Below are 24,525 nucleotides of genomic sequence, written 5' to 3'. Positions count from 1 at the left end.
CTATCTATCTATCAATCAATCACAGACTCAGAGAAGAGATCTCTCTGAGGATTATAGTTATATTTTGCACAAAGCAATGTCAATATGGACTAACTTGGTGTCTGCTGTGCAACAAGAACTCAGAAAACATTTGTGAGATTGAAGTGTGCTTAAATACTGTGAACTAGTCAAGCCTTTTAAAAGATAGTCTGTAATGGTTTTGCTTCAAAGTTAATGAATCACACAACTGTAGTATGGATGGTATTTTCTGGAAACATTATTTCTTGATATCACCAGTTGATTTTTAAAAAATGGACCAAGAGCAAAAAGGAACAAAATTCTGGAAGAAAGATATTCTATAAGCTCCCTCTCTCTCTGTCTCTCTCTTTCTCTCTTTAAAGATTTATTTATCATTTATTGGTAAGGCAGAGTCACACAGAGAGAGGGAGAAACATAGAGAGTTCTTCATCTGCTGGTTCATTCAGCAATGGCCAAGGCTGTGCCATGCTGAGGTTGTGAGTCCAAAGCCTCTTCTGAGTCTCCCACATGGATGCCGGTGGCCAACCCCTTCAGCCTTTTTCAACTGTTTTTCCAAGAGCATTAGCAGGGAGCTGGATTGGAAGTGGAGTAGCTGAGTCCCACACCAGCATGTATGTATGATGCTTGTCAGAGGCCATGGCTTGGCTCAGCCCACTAGGCCATAATGGTACTAGCCCTCCTCCTCTTTTAAGAAAGAGATCTTAAAGAAGTCGTGAAAACAGATTTGATTACTGAAGAACAGATTTTTTTGTATTTGATTCTGAAACAGATACATTCATATTACAGAGTACTGATTCAGAAATTATGATTCCCACAAACCAAGAAATAGCTACCTAAAACTGGAAGACATTTTGCCATGCTCTAAATAATCTTACTTTTAATAGAAATTGAATTGTTACATATTATTTCAATTAAGCTATGGTGTAACAGCTATGGCGTCCAGCTCATAAACCTTGCTTTTTGAGTCTCCATTACCTATTTTGTGTTTTCTACATATTTTGTAAATGTTACTTGAAAGTTTTTATCAAACATGATGCTGGTGTATTTTATAAGGCATAGTGCAGTATGTCAAGCGTAGACAACATAGACTGATTAAGTCGCTCATCAAGTATTTTCAGTTTCTTGTCTTTGTGTTTGCAGCCTTCCAACCATTCACTTCCAGTTCCTTACACAGTGTATGATACGTTGTGAACTACAGTTACCCACTGTGTGGTGATGGAACTTATTAGGAACTGTTCCTGACTAGACCTTGAGTGTTCCTGCAGATGGACCTCTTATACCTTGAACAAAAGACAAGGTCAAACTATAAGAGATTCACCAACCAGAAATCACTTGTGATTTCTCCTATGAGAGGTTGCAGACTGTATGGTCTTGCAGGGCCATCGGCCCATCTTTCTAGCTGATGCCTACCATAACCAGCGGACTTGTTCTCTCTCCTGAGGCCTGTCATACATGTTTTTCTCCAGACTTTCTCCTTTGAGACCACTATTCCATCTTCACTTATTTCCATTTTTCTTACATGTTTATTATCTATATTTTATTGTGTTTTTCACAATGTGATCACCTTATAAGCCAAGTGGAAGAGGAGAATTTACTTTGTAATAATGGCGTGCATTTTTATAATCACTTGCTACTGAAACTTTCATCTGTTTTGAGAGTTAGGTAGATCTATTTGAAGATGAGTCTGTTTTGACCCTGGAGGAGTTTCAAATCTCCATGCAATCCCTCTTGTACTAGCAATGCTACCCTTCATTACTGAAATAATTTAGACGCTAATAAGGAGAGGCAAGTGGCTTGTCTTTTATCTAACACAAAGCCTATTTTCTTACTATGTTCTATATCCATGCAACTTTATACTCAACCCCTTAACTACTCATTTGTTGTGCTGAATACTAATAATTCTCTTTCACTGGTGTTAACTTTTCACAGTATATTTCTTATTTTGGTTAGAATAAATATCTTCTAAGAAAAAGTTTTCTGTCCTATATACTTTTTGATCTTTCCAAATGCTTAGAATATTGCTCTGCATATGTAATTCTAGGCCATATGCAGTATGTCATACTTAGGATTTACTTTTTTACTCCCCCAACCAATATATTATAGATGGTCTGGAAGGATAACAGCTTCATTTCTTAGACTTCTGCTTAACCTAGGTGATGATACGATCTGTGCTCAGCAAGTGAGATGTACATGCATGGGGTTGGAAGGTGAGAGGTGGGGGGTGTTTTTGTACAGAGGTATCAGCTACAAGCTGACTCCCAAGGTGGCACATCAGTCAGGTAGCACAGTTGAGTCTCCAACCATCAGTAGTATGTGACTGTGAGGCAAAAGATGTTCCCAGCATTAGTTCAGTAACTCCTGGTCACAACTGTGACTTTGAAACAAGGAATCCAAGTCAGTACAACTCTCTGACTTTGTTTCCTTGATCCCTTTCAGTAACTTTGAAAATAACTCCCTCTTAAGCTATGTTCTTTTTGAAATGCATGTTTGTGTTTTCTATTCCTTGCACTAAACCCTGATACATAGCGGCTCACATCATTTTTGGTGTAGTAAGAATATTTCATGCCCATTCTAGATTATGCAAAAAATTTTGCATTTTAGTTCTGTTTGCTCTTATGTTTCTAATTTCTGGTGGTCTACTAAGGCATGAAACATGTTATAGATTCATGTACAGTCTTTTTTTTAAGTCACTTTGATGGCACAATGAGCTGTTCATTTGTTTAAAATAAATGCAAGCATATTCAATTGGTAAGTGGCAAGGAATTAAAGCAAATATCACAGAATATACGGTTTTTAAAATTGATCTTTAGTCTATCCAAAAGGCAGAGAGAGAGAGAGAGAGAGAGAGAGAGAGAGAGAGAGAGAGAGAAAGAGATGGAGAAAGATCTTTCATCTTCTTCATTCTCTAAATGTTTGCAAAGTCCAGGGCTTGGTCAGGTTGAAGCCAGGATGCTTGAACTCTTGCTTCCTTCTTAGGTACACTCTAGGAGCACAGAGTGGAAGGTGGGGAGCTGGGGTTTGTACCCAGGCACTCTGATATACGATTTGGGTGGCCCAAAGAGACTTAATTGTGCCAAATGTCCTTTCCAATACTGTAGGATTTTGAGTTAATTATTTTTTTTTACTTATTGGGAGATGAGCCTTTTTAAAATGAACTGAAATTGTTTATTGAAGTCCCTTGTTTAACAGTGAACAATTCATTTATTTTAGCCCACTAACTCTCCAATGAGTGCTTTTGGTCTTGTCACAAATCCACATTCTGAAGTTGAATATTGTAGACTATTTAATTTTCTGAATATAATTTTAGGGGAAATTGTTTCTCTTACATAAAGCAGGCTTATCACAGGAGAAGCTCAGAACACATTGAGAGATGATTAATGAGGCATGAACCATGAGTCATTCCACTCTCCCAAATCACAGTCCTGTTTATGGAGGTTGGGCAACATCCCAATTGTGTCCATTTTGGTCCACTGTGTTGTCTTCCTCGTTTCCTTGTGCTGATTAGTCTTTTGAGCTTTTGATAAATCTGAATAGTTTTGTTTGCGCTTTCTGTAACTCTTTCTCATACACATGTTTTCTGTGGATCTGTGAATGAGAACTGAATTCAACTTCTTGGCAACCTTAACTTTTGAGTATAATATAACTGCAAGTATTAACATGGTGCTTTATAGATATACCTCACACATTTTAATTTTTTGAACATCCTGAATCCTTACGCGATAACTAAGGCAGTCATATACCATGCTAGCCTCATTTTATAGGCAGTGAGAGAAACACTTAAGAGACAGACACAGCTTTATATATGTATTTTCAATTTACTTATTGGATGGGTAGCACGTTGGAGAGACAGAGCCATTCTCAGTCTGCTGTTTACTTCCCAATCAGAATAGCTAAGGTTAGGCCAGACTGAAGCCAGGATTAGGGAACTCAATCAGGCTGTGCAATATGAACAGTAAGCACTCAAATTGTGCCCTCCTAGGGTACATAGGCACAGGAAACTAGAACCATGGGAGAGGCCAAGAATAGGAATGCAGGTACACTGAAATGGGATGTGGACATTTCGCATGGCATGTTAGCCACCGTACTTAATGCTTGCCCTTATAAATATTTTGAAATAAAGGATGGAAGTTTATATCTTTAAGCAATTCTTTTTTATTGTTAGCTATTTTCTTTTTTTTTTTTTAAGATTTATTCATTTTATTACAGCCAGATATACACAGAGGAGGAGAGACAGAGAGGAAGATCTTCCGTCCAATGATTCACTCCCCAAGTGAGCCACAACGGGCCGATGCGCGCCGATCCGATGCTGGGAACCTGGAACCTCCTCCGGGTCTCCCACGCGGGTGCAGTGTCCCAATGCATTGGGCCGTCCTCAACTGCTTTCCCAGGCCACAAGCAGGGAGCTGGATGGGAAGTGGAGCTGCCGGGATTAGAACCGGCGCCCATATGAGATCCCGGGGCTTTCAAGGCAAGGACCTTAGCCGCTAGGCCACTCCGCCGGGCCCAGCTATTTTCTTTAAAAAATATTTATTCAAAGGTTGAACTTTGTTTAAAACAATTGAAGATACCAAGACACAAACAGATTCTTCTACAAGTGTCTTCTGTTTTCTAACTCCTACCAATTAGCATAATATATAAGTACGTGAGAAGGTTTAAAAAGTGAAATTGCAGAATTTGTGAGATTTTGTAGGAAATTTTTCAATGTAGATGTTGACCTCAAGGCAAAGGGATTATCCTGGTTTATTTACTCTCTGGGGCTATTTGTAGTCCAGGTGTGAATAATTCAGGGGAACAGAGGTTATGTCTTAGTAAACCATGTGCCTTCAGGAGTGCATAGAATATAATCAAACGTCCACTAAGCTGTGCTATTGACTCTTATACATAAGTTCCTCTAATTATCGTTTGAGATGCTAAGCTGAATACTTCACCTCAAATGTTAATGTGAATCTCTAGACTTTCATTTGGAATTCTCTCCTAGAATAAAAGCAATCAATATTTTGCCTGGCATGATGGCTCTCTATTAAGGCTTGCTGTTTATTGTGTATGCTTCCATTATTCTCTCTCCTTACACATTTCGTTCACTTTTACTTTTCTTTTGGTAGAAGCTATTGGTAAATTACTAAACACAGAGAGAATGTGAGTGGAACATTTCCCACTTCTGTTCCAGTCCCATTTTATTCAACCAGACCATTTTTTTTTAAAGACTTATTCATTTTTATTGAAAACACAGATTCGCAGAGAGAAGGAGAGACAGAGCAAACGCTCTTCTGTCTGCTGGTTCACTCCCTAAGTGGCCACAATGGCCAGAGCTGAGCTAATCCAAAGCCAGAAGCCAGGAGCTTCTTCTGGATCTCCCATGTGAGTACAAGGTCCCAAGGCCTTGGGCCATCCTCTGCTGCTTTCTCAGGTCACAAGCAGGGAGCTTGATGGGAAGCAGAGCAGCCAGGACACTAACCAGTGCCCATATGAGATCCCAGCACATACAAGGCAAGTGTGCTATTAGGCTTGTTACCCATACTAGGTAACAACTAGGCTACCATGCTGGACCCTAATCAGACCATTTTTAATGTCAAATTAATCAGAGTACATTCAACACTGAAACATCCCTCAGTGTTTTGAGGAAATCTGTGGCAAGGACTTCACTTCCATGTTTTTCTTACATTGGGCTGTGCTCTCATATATAGAGGTCAGGCTGTTGCATTGAAGTGAATGTTGATAATTGATTGAAAATTCTTCTATGAGAAGAATGCCCAAGAATAACTGCTTATGATAGAGATTTTTCTTTGGCTTACAGTTTTGGAGGTTCTAGATTGGATGGGCCCCCGTTGCTTCTGCTCTCTAGTGAAGCTGGAGGATGAACATGGTGGAGTATGTGGAAGGGAAAGGATCATGGATGAGCAGGAAACAGGAACCACTGGGTCCAACTTCCAGGCCCATCTGGTGAGATTCTTGTCAGCCATACCTTCCTAAGACACTCTTTCAATGACTTAAGGACATCCTATTAGGTCCATCATTATTTGATCAAGTCTTCACCCTATAAAAATGATTTATCATAGGGGATTACATATCTGCTTGAGTTGGAGAACCAAATCTTGTTCAAGCTATAACACAAGGAAATCTGTGGCTAGCTCTCATGTTTCCTGTTGTTTAATTTTCACAGTTCTCTTCACTTTCAAAGAAAAAAAAGATGCCTTGTAATTCTGAGAAGTCCATTGCAAAGTAAAATTCCTTTTTGGTGCTTACACTATGAATATGTGAAGAAAAAATCTCATGCTGCCCACATCCTCTTGAAGCCCAAGAGGAACTGAGTTGGCAGTAAATTCAGAATCCATTTGCCTCTCCTTTCCTTAAGAAATTCCCAGAAGATCTTTTTGCTTAGAAATACAGGCTTGACTTATGCCCACTCCTTCTTGCTAAAGCTCCGGGAATGAGATGGCAACACTAAAGCAAGCAGCTATTAGCAATGGCATTTAGGCCATGAGTGGTTTGCAGATGTTGAGAATGTAATATTTCAAAATGGGGCTGAGTAGAAAAGCCAAATTCAAATTGATAAGGGGACTGTACATGTGCTTCATTTACTTCAGACAGATTTTTGACTACTTGTGTCATATGCAAATGTGTACAACAATGCTTGAAATTGGATTTCCATTTTGCTTAATTAGATTAGTGTAAGACCTGCATAATAATCAGCTTTGCTACTACTGGGGTTCAGAATTTCAAAATGATTGCCAGTTTTGAAGTTTGGTCTGTCCCAGGGGAACAGATCTATTGGTCGATTTTTGGGAGCCGTTTGGTTTTATTTATGTTTGTGTGGCATGACCAGAAGACTGCAGTTTTCTTTAACTCAGAGAGAGAGAGAGAGACCTAAAAATGGAATTACATTTTAAAAATTCTGAAGAAGTAATTAAGAATTTTTTAAATTAAAGACTTTGCTCTAGCAGATATAAGTTCAAGTACTATTTTTTTTCCCTTAAGTTTTAGAGAGAATGGGTAATGAAATCTCACTGTATGTTTTCTCTCCAACCTGAATAATTGGAATTTGAAATCCATTATAATTATAATTAGGGTGTTTTCTCTCCAGGTTTTAGATATCTACAGTGTGTGGCCTGCAAAGAGAACAGCTTTACATAATTACAAAAGACAAGGAAGATTGGTTTCAGAAAAGCCAATGGTGGAACAGATGATTACACATAAAATTCTGGGCAAGAAGACAATGACAAAAAGAGAGGAAAGAGAGAGAATGAGCTCAGGAGACTGATACTAAGAACTCATTCAGAAATCAAGAGAACCTAAATAACATTTATCCAAGCAGCTCTGTAGTGTTCTGTGAAGCCAAAGGAAGGCAGATGTTCCATCTTTTCCCTGTTGGGAAGGTTTTTCATTCGTAGCTTGGTGATATTTTTAAGTAAGACTTTCCTAAATCCTGCTTTGCAGAAGCAAGTCAAATTTCATGACAGGCTAGAGGAGTTTTCGCCTCTTCTGTAGCTCTCAGAGGTGTGGTTTAAACTTTGACTTAAAGGTAATGTGTAGAAATGGAAAAAAGCTTTAGACCAAGGGTGATGTTTGCCTTTGCTGTTAAGTAGGCTTTCTACTCCTTCATGCCTCAGTTTGTTTTCATTTGTTAAGCAGGATTATAATAGTGCACAGTATAGATCTGTGGTTTTTTTTTTAGCGGTGTTTATTTCAGAGGCAACAGGATAGTGTGAGTGTGTGTGTGAATGAGTGAGAAAGAAAGAAAAGAAGGAAGAGAGAGAGAGAGCGAGAGATCTTCCATCCATTGCCTCACTCTCCTTGCTGACTGAACCAGGCCAGCACCAAGAACCTGGAACTCCATCTAGGTCTCACATGCAAGTGGCAGGGCCCAAGAACTAAGGCCATCTGCTGCTGCTTTTCCAGGTTCATTAACGTGTGGCAGGATCGGAAGCAGAACCGTGGGAACATGAAGCAGTATGCTGTAATGGGCTGCATACATAATAGAGTTGCAAGGGGGGCACCTTAAGCTGCTGTACAACTAAGCCGCCCCTCTGCTTTATACCTTTTAAAACAGCTGTAGTCTCACTCACTCATCATAAACATTACATGAAATCTGGAAGGAAATTAGCAGGGCCAGAATAAGAGAAATGTGCAGCTAATTGAGGATTAACTTAACACAGAGAATAAAGTCCTCTTGTTTAGACATTTGTTAAAGTCATAAAATAATCTCATTTTACAGATCAAAAGAATGCTGAGGTCCCATGACTCACCCTCCCCTCTTGCTCCATTTAAAGTGACCATTTAGTGCAGTGGTTAATCCAAAGTATTTGGATTCAGTTCTATGCTCCCAACTGCAGCTTCTTGCCAGTGCCCACAATGGGAGTCAGTGGTGATGTCTCAAAGTCATTAGGTCCCTGCCACTCACAGGGAGATCTGGACTGCATTCTTAACTCCCATATTTCATCCCGAACTCGGCTCTGGCTGGGACAGGCCTATGAGGAGTAAGTCAGAGAATGGAGGCATTCTCACAAGTTTGTTCTCTGCCTCTCCCTTCTCTCTCACTGTGTCTTTCAAATAACAGTGAAAAAATCATTTAAAAAAGGTATGAAGGACTACTTAGAGATCAGACTCTCATTGTTAATTCAACATCAGTTTTGAAAATAAAACTGAGAATCTTGGCCAAAATATCTTCTAATCGTTCATCCAGTTTGGGTAGAACCCTAGGGGAGAATTTTGTTGCTATATAGCAGTAAGCAGTGAAGAGAAAATTGGACAATCTGATTGGGGTACACATACCAAGAGATTGGACTGAAAGAATGCTGACAAAGCAGTTCTAAGCTTTCCCCCTTGTTTCTCCTTGAGTTCTTTGCCTAAAGGTAGAAAGCCATTATGTCCTTTTCGTATTTCTCGTATCAGGCCTCTGTAACATCAAAGATTTGGAGGCAACAGTCAGGGTGCAGCAGGTTAAGCTACCACTTCCTATATAAAGTGCCTCCTTTAAGTTTTGGTTACTCTATTTCCAATGCAGCTTCCTGCTAATGCACCTAAACGGCAGCAAATGCTGGTTCTGTACTGTATACCTGACATACATGTGGAAGGTCGTCATAGAGATCTAGGGGCCTGGCTTGACTCAGCCCTGGCTGTTGTGAACATTTAAGCAGAGAACTAGTAGGTAGAAGATCTCGTTTTCTGTGTTTCTCTCGTTGTCTCTCTGTCAGTCTACTTTTCGAATAAACATATCTAAGAAAACAAGAGATACTGTGAAGTATTAATTTTACTGAAGTGTCAGATGCATTACAGCCCAAGTAATCCAGTTATCTATAGAAAAATACTCATTTTACACTATCTGTTATATAAAATCTATGTGACTTTTTTCGATGTAACAATGCTGTTCCTAAATGTATTTTTAATAATCTGTCAATGATTTCCTTAAATTTTATAGCCTGATATTACTAATATACCCCATCGAATTGCCAAAAAGATAAAAAGCTATGAAAAAAATTTTATTTTTGGGCATATATCGTAATGGGCTATTAGTTATGGTGGTGGTGGCAGTTTGCGTTTAAATGGGAAGAGGTAAATGTAGCGATGTGAGCTGGGCTTTATTAACAATAGTTCAAAAGTGCCACCTTTTCTAAGTTGGGTTGGGGGCAAGGTCTAAACTGCATCTTGACAGCTGCCAGTCAAACTGATGTGAATATATGCGAAGGTCTTTGACGTTACGCTCCTGTATGTGCTAGCATCCACAAGCAGCGTATTTCTGTTGTGTAACACACTGGATGTAGAATGCAAGGAAATGGGAGGCAGCCTTAGCTATACCAGTGGTTTCCAACTTGGGTGATTGAAGTGGTGGGGACAGGAAGAGGAGCCGACGTGGGTCAAAAGATGATGCATTTGGATTCTTACATGTTGCTCGTGAATTTGCTGGGAGATATTCAGAGGAAGATGGCAACACTCAGCAGTATCGAAGTATACTTCAAGGAGGATATCTGCACTTGACAGAATTGAGATTCATTGGTTTTATGAGAATGGGGTGACTTTGTCAGAAGAGATGGACTTTAGAATAATAAGTGCAATAGGATTCTTATATGATGGCTCTGCTTCTTCAGTTTTAAAAAAGTTTTCCCAGTTCTTTAAAATACATACTGTTCATAGACAAAGTTCTGAGAATACAGTATTTTCTTTTCCCTCCTCCCAGTTTCCCCCCGTCTCTGCTTCATTTTTGAGATTGTATATCTTAAATTCACATTGAAGTCAAGGACTTAATGCTCCAATAAATATGGTATTCAGCAAGTAAAAAGCAAACCAAGTTTAGTGGAAATGCAGGCAAAGGCTACAATTTACTCAAAAATGACAATTTCACCTGTATACAGTGAGTTTAGACTAATCATAGATCATTAAAAATATAGTAGCATAACATTCTTAACCATCAGTTTGACAGAAGCATAGCACAGTTTGACAAAACTATATTTGCAACATTACTGATACATATGAGGGCTGGTTTTAAACAGAGACTGGTAAAGAATTATAAAGGAAAATGAGATTAGCAAACAAATTGGAGTGCAGTCCTTTCAAACCCAACTGCACACGCCTGCTTCTGGGCTTTAGCATATTTTAAAAGATTTATTTAGTTTTTATTTGAATGGCAGAGTCAGAGGGAGAAAGAAAAACAGAGAGGGAGAGGTCCTCTATTCCCTGGCTATCTCCCCAAACAGCAGCAGTGACTGGAGCTGAGCAGACATGAAGCCAGGAGCCAGAAGCTTCCTCCAGATCTCTCCCATGGGTGCAGGGGCCCAAGGACTTGAACCATCCTCTACAGCCCTTCCAGGCCACAAGCAGGGAGCTGCTCCAGAAGTGGAGCAACTGGGTCCAGTGCAGTAGCCTAATGGCTAAAGTTTTTGCTTTACTTGTGCTGGGATCACATATGGGCACCAGTTCATGTCCTGGTCGCTCCAGTTCCCATCCAGATCCCTGCTTGTGGCCTGGGAAAGCAACAGAGGATGGGGCAAAGCCTTGGGACCTTACACCCACATGGGAGACCTAGAGAGGTCTCCTGGCTTCTAATTGGTTTAGCTCCTACCACTGTGGCTCTTGATGAGTGAACCAGTGGATGGAGGATCTTTCTCTCTGTATGTTCTTCTCTCTGTATATTTCCGTTTCCAATAAAAATTTTAAAAATGTTAAAAAAAAAATAAGTGGAACAGCTGGGATATGAACCAACTCCACCATAGGAAACCATTACTGTAGGCTGAGGACCAACTCGCTATGCCACAGTGACAGCCTCCTAGCACATTTTTATGCTCTTTGATGGGCAAGTCCTTTTGTGAAACTGGGTAGGTCATTGGCTCATCCTTTTTAGAAAATAGCTGAAATATTCCTTTCTCAGTGATGCTTTCCATGTGTATCCCAATTTAAAAATGCTATCTACTACATTTTTAATACTTCCGGTTTCACAGCATTTATTTTTTCTAAGTACTAATCATGTGACATATTATAATTGTTTTAAGTTGATAACCTGTACAATGTCAGTTTTATATCCACCACAATTATAAGCTCTATGAGGGTGAAGCTTTTTGTTTAGTTTGCATTTCTAGGATCTTTAAGCTTGCCTGGATATAGTAGGAAATCCAAAAATACTTGCTTAGAGAATACATGGGCCCATAGAGACACAGGTACTTGTCTCATGTGATCATTAGCCTTGAAAATAGAGGTGGGCCAAGTTTTGACTGGAGAGTAGAAGACAGATTATATCCTTAAACTTATTAGCACAGAATTTGAGCTCATGTTTTGTGACTAGAAAATGTTTATCCTCTCCTTCCAGAGAGGATAATTTAGAATATTAATGGGGCTGTTGATAAGTTAGTCAAGAGAATTAAAGATGCACATGCAGTGTTTGTGCAGCTGGAGATTGATGGCCAGAGACCCAGGTTGTGGAGATGGTAGCAATTCTGAAAACAGGATAGTGTGGAGTCAATTGAGCTTGGTATCCTGAGTTCCCTGTATGCTCAAGGCTGTAGTGAACGGTAGGTCAGGTTGGCTTCTTTAAGTCCTTTTTTGAAATGTTTCTGTAACTCAGAGAAATTCAGAGTTAGACAAGATAAATTAACTGAGTTGATAAAAAGAATGAATGGTTTAGATATAAGAAGTTCATAATGAAAATATTTATAGAATAATAGTATTTTCTGAGTTATGCAACTAAATTTAAAAAATGTCTTAAGGATACAGCATTGACATATAGAGTGATAATCAGGTCAATATAAAATTTTTTTATTATGAAGCTTCAGAAATCTACAAAGCAGTTATGTGGGAAGACTTCACAAGATTCTCATTTGATTTCTTAATCCCCTCTTGGTTTATACACGTCCTGTTTTATGATTTTCCACATTGGAAAGTCTCTTGGATTGTCTAGATCCCAAGTGAGGTGGTGATTGCAAGTCTATACGGAAAAAGCTGCCATTGCCCAAGATATTTCTGAGTTGATTTACGAGTAAGTTCTGCTCAAATGATAACTTGACCAGCAGAATGTGTCTTGAGAAGCTTATATTCTAAAACACAAATGGTTGTACGCCGTGTACAGGTATGCATTGCTTTGCTTTCATAGCTTGTCTTTCCATGGGCTAAGCATTGCCATTGATGCTTTACTTTTGGATCTCATCAGTAAGCACAAATCTGGACAGTGAGGCTGATGCGGGGCTGTTTGTCTCTTACCTAGCAGAGTATCCCGCTGCTCCCCTCTCCTGTGTTTTCTCCTGGTGTCAGTTCAGATCCTTCAGTTGTAAGCAACAGATGCCACTTCTACTCATTTAGAATAAAAGGGTGTTTCTTGGAAGATGGCAGTGAATAGTTGGGATTGGAGAGAAGACTGAATCACTAGGCTTAGAGCAGACAAGCCCCAGGCAGCTCCAGATGGCACTGGGGGCAGACATGTCTCTGTTCTTGTCCAGGCTGAGTTCTCAAATTAATTTTCTCCAGCTATTTTCAGTATTTGCATCACATTGCTCATGATTCACATTTTAGGAAAACATATGTGTTTCTTCCAATTTGGCTAAGGGAAGATAGAGCCTCTGATTAACATTTCCATAGATGTGATCCAGTGGAGGAAGATAATTCTCTCTGAAAAGAGAAAAAAACAAAGAATGTGAAATGGACAACACACAGGGGGGAAAAAAACAGCTAATATTCCAAACCGCTGTGGATTAAGAGAGCATTAAAAGTTAAGCAAATTGCTCTGTCCCTGCATGTGGGCATGGCACTTTAATTTCTGTGCTTCAGGCATTATTGTGGACATCTCCAATCCCATAGTGCCTTCTTCCATGGCTGGTAGGATATTAGCTGACACTTTCCTGGTTTTGTGATGAAGTTGAGAAGTTTTGTAGTTTTAATCTACTACTTTATGTGTGTAGGTACACTAAAATAGAATTTAGACAACAGGTTAGTGCTGCTACTTTCAATAGTCTTAATGTTGCTTTACTGGATTATTTTCATCCTGTTACATGTCTGTGAAGATTTGTTTTCATTTTGATCCATATTCAAGAATAATCTTTCTGTTTCCATGATTTGATTTTTGCTAGTTTTTACTGTAAAAGTGCTTTGTAACACATAGCACCCAACATTCCATTGGCTTATGTAACGTTTTTTGTTCTGTGGTCTCAAGGTTGCTTGGTTGGGCATCATTAGGATTCTTTGAGCTTGGCTCTAGGCTGTGGATTGAGTTTAGATCTGATCTAAAAGCAAACTTTGGGATAATCTGATCATCTCCCACCCCAGGTATGCTCTTACGGTGGACACTGGAGTACTGGGGACTGGTACATCTTATGTCACTCTGCTAGTGTTCTGGTCAAAGCAGTTCAAGTGACCAAGCCCAGTGTCAGGAAAGCCATGGCAATTGTAGAGAGGAAGGAACACAAAGTGTAAACAAATATTACTGTCTTCCACAGCATTTAAATATCCTGTCCTTTCTTCACACCTGCTGTAAAGATGACTACTGTAGTGAGCAGGCAACTGAATGTTCTGTTAGGAAGGGAGTAAGACTAGAGAGTAGCGAAGATGCAAATTGCTGGTGATCTGGGAAGGAAGAAAGATTTCAGAAAGAATCGCCTAATTTGGTCAATTTGGTATATGATACACTAAGCAGAGTTCTGAGATTAACTTGGTACTCAGCAATCTAACAATGGAGCACAGCTTGTCGTTGGATGAGGGGCTGGGCAGCACGGGGAGAACATGAAGGCTCCAGAGCCAAATCCAAATAGGAGCTGTGGTTTTGGCTACAATAGTTTGATTTTAATCAGTGAGAAGGGATACAGGAGGGTTTAAGGATCAACTGCTTATACTGTGTAACTTCAAGTGAATGTATATGTTGACATAATTGGCTTAGGAAAAAATTCTTCAGTTTTTTTAAACCCAAACTGTACCTACACAGTGATGTCTGCTCCAATATCTTCTAAATTGAGATTTCTTTTCAGAGCGGTGCTTTTTTTTTATTGAAAATGAACTTTTTGGTTATCTTAACAAAGTCCTTGGAAGTTGATTCTGTAGTTGGGTAAGCACAAGGTAATCATTAAGGTCAAATGCTGGTACTCAAAGCATGCAAAACCAAGGAATTACACCAGCTTTTCAACAAAATGCTGTGTGTGTGTGTGTGTGTGTGTGTGTGTACAATGAAAAGCATTTTGTTATTTTACGTATTTAAGAATTCAAGTGTAGGCATTTCAAGTAAAATTTGTTTATTTAAAATATAACATTAGAGGTGGCCTTGTAGTCCAGGAGGCTCAGCCTCCTTGTGACACTTGAGTTGTATACTGGAGTGCCTGGGTTGGAATCCTGCATCTGCTTTCAATTCAGCTTCCTGCTGGGAGGTGGCAACTGATGGCCGGAGTATTTAATTTCCTAACACCCATGTGGGAGATCTAAACAGAGCTCCACGCTCTTGGATTTGGATTTGGTCTGACTTAGCCCTAACGATTGCAGGCATTTGGAGAATAAATCACTGGATTTATGATCTCTATTTGATTCTTCCTCTCTTCCTCAAATTCTCTCTCCATTTCAAATAAATAAGTAAACTTAAAATATAGAGCTAATAGAAAAAAATAAAGTTAATCAATGTTTATATGGAGAACTAAACATTTGAGTACAGAGATATAAAGATAAATCCTAAACAATGTTACGATTAGACCTGTGATGGTCCAGTGCTATAATCCTGTAGTAAGAATCTGAGATCAGAAGACACCAGGGTAAATCTTCCAAACACAGTTTCTGATTATATTTCACAAACTGGATAGTAGGCTCCTTTGTTCATCTCAGTGGTGCCCCACAGAATGCAGTCTGAAATCAGTGATTTATGTTACTTCTTATCTTTCCTTAATAGTTGTGTGTTCTTTCTGATCTGTGTCTAAACCTGTAACCGGGAAACAATAACAATGTTATTAATAGTGAGAACAATTATAGTATGAAGTATGAAAAATCATTAAATGGTGTTTCTCTAAAGATGAAAGGACTTTTTCTTTAAGGATTCATTTAATTTTATTGGTAAGGCAGCATTATTAAAAGGAGAGACAAAGATCCTCCATCTACTGGTTCGCTCCCAGAGTGGCCACAATGGTGACAGCTGATCTGAAGTCAGGAACCAGGAGCCTCTGTCAGGTTTCCCATATGGGTGCAGGGTCCTATGGCTTTGGACCATTTTCTGCTGCTTTCTCAGGCCATAAACAAAGAGCTGGATGAGAAATGGAGCAGCCAGGACAGGATCCCAGAGCTTGTAGCAGAAGCTTTAGCTAATTCAGCCATTGTGCCAGGCCCCAGATAAAGAAAAAAGAGCTTTATAAATGGTAGTGTTTCTAATTTAGGCATCAACAGGGGAAAATCAAGGTTCTCCTTAGTGGAATACACATAGGGTTATGGGAATAATTTTTATACACATTCATTTCATTGGGCTCCTATTATGAATTACAACAAATTCAGTGATATGAAACAAAAGAAATATATTTATGCAAGTTCTGGAAGCCAGATGTCCAATCTCAAGATGTCGACAGGGCTAACCTGTGTCTACTGAGAGTCTTCTCTTTGGTTTTCCTTGGCTTGTAGCAGTAACACTGCAATCTTTGCCTCTATCCTCCTTTAATCCCTGTGTATGTCCGTGTGTTTCCATATCTTCCTCTCTTCTTGAGGACATCTGTTATTAGACCTGAGCTCCAGTCTAATCCAATCGATTTCATCCTAACTTGATTATATCTGCAAAGACCTTGCTTCCAAATAAGGTCACACTCACAGTTACCAAAGGTTAGGCTTAAGTATTATCTTCTTGGAAGACTTAATTCAACCCACTACAGATGTATATCAGAGTGAAGTGATAAGGTGACAATCTCAGCCGACAAGATATTATCTACAGATGAGCAATAAACTGAAGTTGATCACTACTAATTCTTTTTAAAAGGAGAGCTAGAATGGAAAGTTCTAAATGCTTTAAAAACCATGAAAGATGCTGCAGAGTAGATTTGAAAAGAAGGGAACCTGATCATGATATACCATACACTCTTTGCTGTTTTTCAGATGATAACTAGATATTTCAATCTAATGCAAATAATCATGAAACAGTACATCTATAGCCAATAAACTGATTCAAAAAGAAATTCCAATGATGCAGTAAGCATATTTATCAGGAGTGGAGTCAATCTGTAAAAATCCTGAAGTTGAGAATTTAATTTAGATGATTCCTCCTTTTTTAAAAAAAGTGCTTGATTATAACATAACTCTTCCATCAAGAGAGAGTACTATAAGAAATCATGTTGTAGCACATGCTGTGTGGGTTGAAAAGTTTGCAGGTGTGAGGAATTTAGAACTGCAAATAAAAGGACATGCAAGTGTTGCAGATGGTAACCTACGTATACTAAAATGCTACCATGGTTTAACTTTCTACAGTAAAAAATGTATAAATTCTTCCTAAATGTTCATGAATCTTATAGCTAATAGAGTAGGCAGGTTCTTTCTCCATCCTAATTAACGATAAAGACTTTACATAAGCTGCAAGGGAGTTTGTTTCAGAGCTTTTGACTCCTTTGTGGAAGTAATAACTTTTACTACTTATGGTCCTGGCCAGTCTGAAGGTCGTGTTTTAAATATCATTATATGTACAATGGTAGGCCTTTTTTGTGAAGTCTCATTGTATCTGCTCTATATTCAAAAGATGGCATTGATGATAAAGTTGACTTACGCATTGAGTTGTTAGAAATGTAAGGATTTTATGTTTTAGTGTTAGCTTGGTGGCTCTGCCTTCTAGAGGTTTATTTAGGTTTCCTTAAGGGTTAAATATTAGGTGTTAACTTGACTAGCATGTGGTAGTCTGGGACTTGATCAGTACTATTGTAAATAGAATTGTGAAAGTATTTTTGCAGATGTGACTTTAAATAAAATAGCTTACTCTTTATGACATAGGTGAGCCTTGTCCAGTCAATCAGAAGTTTGTGAACAAAAGTTGAGGTTTCCTGGGACAAAGAAATTCTGCCTTAAGCTTGCATCATACAAGTTCGAACTGTTAGACTACCATGTACATTTTGCACTGCCAGATCAGATATATCCTTTGCACTGCATTTCTCTAAAGAATTTTGGCAGATGCAGTTGCTTTATACTGTATTTGATCAGTTTCAGTCTTGGTGAGGAAAGATGTTTCCAAAATTATGGTAGGGTTAAAAACATTGCAACAGCTGCTCTGACCCAGTATCCTCTTAGCACAGTGTTTTGAGGGTTGGGTCCCAGGCAGGAACAAGTTTGTTGGTGCATCTTTTTCTTTTTTTTTTTCCCAACAGAATCTTTTTTTTTTTAAAGATTTATTCATTTTATTACAGCCAGATATACACAGAGGAGGAGAGACAGAGAGGAAGATCTTCCGTCCAATGATTCACTCCCCAAGTGAACCACAACGGCCGGTGCGCGCCAATCCGAAGCCGGGAATCTGGAACCTCTTCCGGGTCTCCCACACGGGTGCAGTGTCCCAATGCATTGGGCCGTCCTCGACTGCTTTCCCAGGCCACAAGCAGGGAGCTGGATGGGAAGTGGAGCTGCTGGGATTAGAACCGGTGCCCATATGGGATCCCGGGGCTTTCAAGGCGAGGACTTTAGCCGCTAGGCCACGTCGCCGGGCCCTCCCAACAGAATCTTGAGGAGCATAGTTGGTCCTACCCTGTTAAATCAGTAGCATTTTCCTCCCTGACATTTAAGAAGTTTTAAAATTACAAGGGCCTTATAATAACAATACAAATTGAGAATTGAGCAATATAAATTGAGAAACACTGTTTGTACCCTAGAGTAATTCTAAAGTAAACACACAATACAAGAATATGGGTGTAACGGTATATAGGAACCTTCTGTACAACTTGTTTTGTAAATTTAAAACTATCCTGAAATATAAACAAAAGTGTATATCATAAGATTGCTAGGCATGCCACTTAAAAATACTGTATTAGGAATTGATTTTTATATGAAGTTAAATTTTCCTTTATGGAAATTTATTGAACCAAAGACAAGGCATGTAAGGTAATGCATACTTACATCTAATTAATATATAAGGATGAATTTGAGTACATGTGTATTAAACAACAGCGATACTTTGTGGTTGTTATATCTGCATTGGACACTGTAATGTGCTACTGAGTGGGTGAAGCCTGTCAGGTGGCAGTGGCATCAGCGCTGTCCTGTCCAGCTGCTCACCTTTCACTGTCCTTTCTCTTGGATGGATTCTTCTTACTGACTTTCCACAGCTCTTATAGTCTGCATCACTCTTGTTGCTTCTTTACACATTAAATCTCTTCTGTGAAAACTAGGTACTCCTCAATAGCCGTAGTGTTGTATAACATTTTTCATACAGAGTTTATTTTATTCCATCTCTTTCTGTTATACTTAGAGATATTTCTTGAATGCTGCCTATGGCAGCGATCCTGTGAGGTACCACCCAATCAACTAGATGTTACATTAATTTGGTAGGATAATCACAACAAATTATCAAAGATACCTGACTTTAAGAATAGAAATTTATTCTTTCATGGAAACCTTATAGACCCATATATTAGAATGACTATGGTTTTAAAAAATACTGTGTCCTACAATGTCAATTGCATGTTGCTGTTTTTGTCTGTGCTAAAATCAAATCACCATGTAGAATAAAAGTAGTTATTGAAATTCTCCCTTTAATGTCTAAAATTGCATGTATAACAGACTACTAAAATTAATTCTTATCAGTAATGAATATTTGAATTAAAAACCTACAGAATTTAAAAAATAAGGTTATAGGGCCCGGCGGCATAGCCTAGTGGCTAGGTCCTCGCCTTGAATGTGCTGGGATCCCATATGGTCGCTGGTTCTAATCCCGGCAGCTCCACTTCCTCTCTCTATCTCTCCTCCTCTCTGTATATCTGACTTTGTAGTAGATATAAAATAAATCTTTAAAAAAATAAGGTTATAAAAATTGAAAGTGAAATAGTGTTTTTGAAAACGGTTTGGAAAGTTTGTAGTAATATTATTCCAAATTGATGATTTTCACATTTTAATATAGGAATGCCTTCATGGCTAGTGTTCTTTTTTTTTAAACTTTTTTTTTTTAAGATTTATTCATTTTATTACAAAGTCAGATATACAGAGAGGAGGAGAGACAGAGAAGAAGACCTTCTGTCTGATGATTCACTCCCCAAGTGAGCCGCAACGGGCCGGTGCGCGCTGATCCAAAGCCGGGAGCCAGGAATCTCTTCCGGGTCTCCCATGCGGGTGCAGGGTCCCAGAGCTTTGGGCCGTCCTCAACTGCTTTCCCAGGCCACAAGCAGGGAGCTGGATGGGAAGTGGAGCTGCCAGGATTAGAACCGGAGCCCATATGGGATCCCGGTGCGTTCAAGACGAGGACTTTAGCCGCTAGGCCACGCCGCTGGGCCCGGTTAGTGTTCTTAAAGGATACTCTGACCATTAGTTTTACCATTTGATATTTAGACAGGGCATTCAAGCGGAAAGTTCTGCCAGCAGCTCCTGAGTTATGCTCTCCTATTATCTAAGCACAGAGATGCTACTGTTCTCTAAGAATTCACGCTTGCTCAAGCCAAGGGAATTACGTAAAGATACAAATACCAGGTGACAAGAATCACTGGCATCCATGTTAGAGTATAACTCTTATGAATACCTTCTGTTGGAAAGTGATGTCATAATTTCCAAAGTTATTCTGGCCTGAAACCTGAGATTCAGCTTTGATTCTGGTTTTCCCCTCTGCTAGTCTTACAATTTTTGTCTACTTCTGTACCTCTCTCGTTGAAAATAAAAATAATCAGAAAACCAAATTGCAGTCCTATTGATACTATGAACTTTGAGGAGTCACTTAAATTAGATTATATTTTCCTTATCTGCAAAATAGGACTTACATTAAATGATCATCTAGTTTACCATCTTCATATTTCCACTTGTTAACTCACGATCTTGCAATTACCTCTAACTGCACACAAGATGAAGGCCAACTATGCCTTAGCTATCTGACTCTCTCCAGTCTTGCCCAGATTCTGTTGCCAATTTCATGTTGGACTTTATCACCTTGGGGACCTGAAAGCTGTGAGTGGACTCCAGCTGTGTCTGGGCTGTTCCATTCACTCACCATGCCTTGACTTTTCCTTACAATTTGCTCTTATATACTTCCTGCCTCATTTTCATTCAGTCCTGCCATTCTCTAGAGTCCAACGGAACCCTTACTTTACAATGTAAATACTGCTTTTGCCTTCAGAAGAATTATGGTTAAGATTTTAATATACTGGTTTTGAGTCCTGAAAGGCTAAGTTTATATAGCTAAAATTAACCTCCGCTACTTAAGAATACTTAAACTCTTTAGATTTCCCACTTAAAGTAAGGATAATAATACATGATACACCTGAATTTTTGCTGTTTTTGAGACTTGATTTATTTATATAAAGTGGACGAATTTCACAATGCAGATTTAGGAGCATAGTAATACTTCCCACCTAACCCTCCCTCTGCATATGTTCCCCACCCATCAACTAGAAAGAAAATCAGTAGAGCTAATCTGTACTATGAATAAATGAGCCCAGCTGAAATACGTACAATATTTTATCGTACAGTTACAGAATATACATCCTTTTTAGCAGTGCATGGAGCTTACTCTAGAATAGACCAAATGCTAGGCCATAAGCAAGCCTTACCAAATTAAAAAAAAAATTTGTAAGCTTATCATTTGTCTTTTATGACCAAATGGAACAAATCTGGGAATTCTAGAACAAGGAAAATAAATGGAGATCAAATAATATACTACTGTATGAGCAGTAGGTTATAGGAGAAATAAAAATATTCCTAGAAATGAATGAAGATGACAACACAGTGTATCAAAACTTACGGGACACAGCAAAAGCAGTGTTAATTGTTAATTAGTTAAGTGTTAATTAATTAGGTAAGTGCTAATAATTGCCTATATCAAGAAATCAGAAAGACTTCAAATAAATTACCTATGAAAGCATCCCAAGGACATGGGAAAACAACAAACCAAACTTAATAGGAAGAAAGAAATAGTTAAAAATCAGAGAAGAAATAATTACAATTGAACACCCCCAAATCATACATAAGATCACTTAATTGAAGAACTGGTTTTTTGAAAAAAAAAAAAAAAACCAACATAATCAGCACACAATTTGCCCAACTGCGTCACCCCCCAGCACCAAACAAGAAGAAGATCTAAATCAAAAACATCAGGAAAAGGAAACAGGAAAAAACAGACACCACAGATATAGAGAGAATCTGCACAACTTACTCCAAACAGCTAAAGCCAACAAATTAGAGAATCTAGAAGTGGATAGATTTTTGGATACACACAGTCTACCTAAACTGAGTGATGATGACAGAAAACACAAAGGTCAGACTGGATGGCTCCAATGTTGAATACTACTAAACTTTTGAAAAATATTAATTTCAACTCAAACTATTTATTTTTTTAAAACTGATTTATTTATTTGAAAATCAGACCTAAGAGAGGGAGGGGAAAATACATACATACCCACCCACACACACACAGAGGAGTTAGTAGTTTCATCAAGGTCTCCTATTTGGGTACAAGAGGCCCAAGCACTTGGGCCGTCTTCTATCGCTTTGCCAGGCCATTACCAGAGAGCTTGGTTAGAAACAGAGCAACTGGGACACACACCATTGCCCACATGGAATGCTAGCATTACAGATGGTGGTTCTCCTGCTACACAGCAATGTTGGTCCCCATTTACCATATTTTACTGATTAGTTGCTGTACTAAATAAGATGGAAAATGAGAAGATACTAACATAGCTCTTGGTACATTGTGAGTTATCAAAAATCATTGTTGTTCTTGAATTTTTCTAGCGTGTGTTGTCTTTTTCAGACATGGAAATACTATGGTAAGCTCTTTATTAGTCCTTTTCAATTAATAGCTCGTTTTAAAAGTTTTCATTGTTAGTTAAATTTTCTTTCTTTTGCATTGATCTTATAGCCTATAGCCATATTTATTAAGGGTAGGGGCATGGTTTCATTTCTTAAACTATTTTTTAAAAACTGATTTATTTGAAAATCAGAGCTACAAAGAGATAGGGAGAGAAAAATACATAGAGAGAGCGAGAGATCTTCAATCTACTGGTGGCCAGGATTGTACCATTGTGCCATGTTTCTCTCCTCAGCTGGAACAGTGCCGTTCACCGGCCCTTCTCTAAACTTGCCATCTGTGGTCATGCTGTCTTAAATATGTGCTCTCAGCTTGTTTCTTCTTTCTCACTAGATGAATCTTTTTCACTCTTTTGGTGTTTTCCATGAGTTTCTCAGTGATTGCGCACCAGATATTTATTAACAGTCTACTATTTATTTGCCAGGTACAGTTTTCCACCCTGGAGATAAATTAATGAACTAAAACCCACCTGTCTTCTGACTTGCAGGCCTTGTGTCCTTATGGGGTAACACTGATGTTTGTCAAACATGCGCAGAAACGCATACACATGATTCCTTGGGAAAGTCGGCATATTATCAAAGAATCATGCATTGCACTATGGCATGCTGAGTGACTCTTATTTGGCAGGTATGTTTGATACCTGAAGAATGAATAAAACTGATATGGAAGATGAGGTAATAGGGCAGAAGGCATGGGAGGAGGCTTTGTGGGTTTGAGGAAGGATAGAGCTACTTGCTAAAATTAGGGAAGTAAGCCTAAGGTGGGCAGGGCAGGAGTGGGGCAGGTGATGTGTTAAGATCACTACTTTAACACTTGATTTACACATGTCATGACTTTGCTTTCATTCATCATAATCTTAAAAATTGTAATACTAAAATATTTTACTTCAGGAAACTTGCCTGATTCAATTTTTGTTAGTCTGTTTTGTGTGGAAAAGGATGTTACTCATATAACCGATGCTCATTTTAATACTTTTCATGTTATAATATTTCTACGTACTAGCCAAAACAGGCTGTCAAAATGCAACTCTGTTCTCTAGATTAAAATTATACTAGACCAAAGCTATGATTCCCAATGCTGGACCATAAAGTGTGATATATCTTCAGCCAGCTTTCGTGGGGTGCTTGTTCTTGGAAGTCAACAACTGCATTCTGAGGAAGCTTGGCTTTATGCAAAAGTCTCATATGGTGCTCTGGCTCACAGGCTTCAGTATGGTTATCGCCAGTGGCCATGATCAGCCACAGGACATGTATGTCAGGCCGCTGTTGACATGACTCCAGCCCTAACCACTGGCTGAGTGCAACTGCATGCGAGATCCTGCTTCAGCATGATCACCTCACAGAGCAGACAGGAATGGTGAGAATCATATTGAAGAATCGCTGTAGTTTCACACTATGGACTTTGGGGTGGCTTTTATGTAGCAAAAATTAGTGGATACAAAGCTTCTGTAGGATAGGTGTGATGATTTTGCCAATAAAACTCTTTATTTTAAAACAGTCGTCTTCTAAGTTTTAGTTTTTAGGGCTAGGATCTCTTATGGTTGGTTTCTTCAATCTTTCTACCCTTTTCTCTCATTTTCCTGATGACTATTTTGTGACTTTCTGGGATAATAGGTATATGGATGAAGGAAATGTTTAAATGTTAGGTTTGTTATTAGAGTCATAGGCTTCATATATGTTAATGTAATTTGTTAGAATCTTTACTTCTTGGTCACTGTTTTACCTGTGTTCTACTTCAGAGTGAAGTTCTGAATGGTAAAATCAGTGATCAATGTTCTAAGTCATATGACTGTGTTCACTATATATTTAAAGCCATGGACAGAGGATACCTCCTTCAGCAATACTGGATCACAATCCTTCTTGTCCTTCTGACTGGTTATCTCTGGCTTTATGATTTCAGTCATCTTATAGGAAATTGATGAAAATGGATGGTGAAACAATCCACCACCATAACTTTGATGATTTCTTGTCATTTTACTTAATGTTTTTTTGGTCAAGATTTCTTTTTGAAAGGCAGAGTTACACTGTGAGATGGAGATAAAGAGAAGTCTTCCACTTTCTGGTTCACTCCCTAGATGGCCACAGTGGCTGGGCTGGGCCAGGTCA

At 38.8% G+C, this 24,525-nt stretch overlaps 1 pseudogene; it reads right to left on the bottom strand.

The window, feature by feature from the left end:
* The window catches only part of LOC101532597 (pleckstrin homology domain-containing family A member 1-like), a 66,877-nt pseudogene extending 42,554 nt beyond the window's left edge, over positions 1-24,323 (bottom strand).
* Between the last annotated feature and the right edge of the window lie 202 nt (positions 24,324-24,525).

The sequence above is a fragment of the Ochotona princeps genome, chromosome 8, assembly GCF_030435755.1.
Source record: "Ochotona princeps isolate mOchPri1 chromosome 8, mOchPri1.hap1, whole genome shotgun sequence".
NCBI classification, from domain to species: domain Eukaryota; kingdom Metazoa; phylum Chordata; class Mammalia; order Lagomorpha; family Ochotonidae; genus Ochotona; species Ochotona princeps.
The sequence above is the reverse complement of the archived record's forward strand: the minus strand, read 5'-3'. Positions and strand labels throughout refer to the sequence as shown.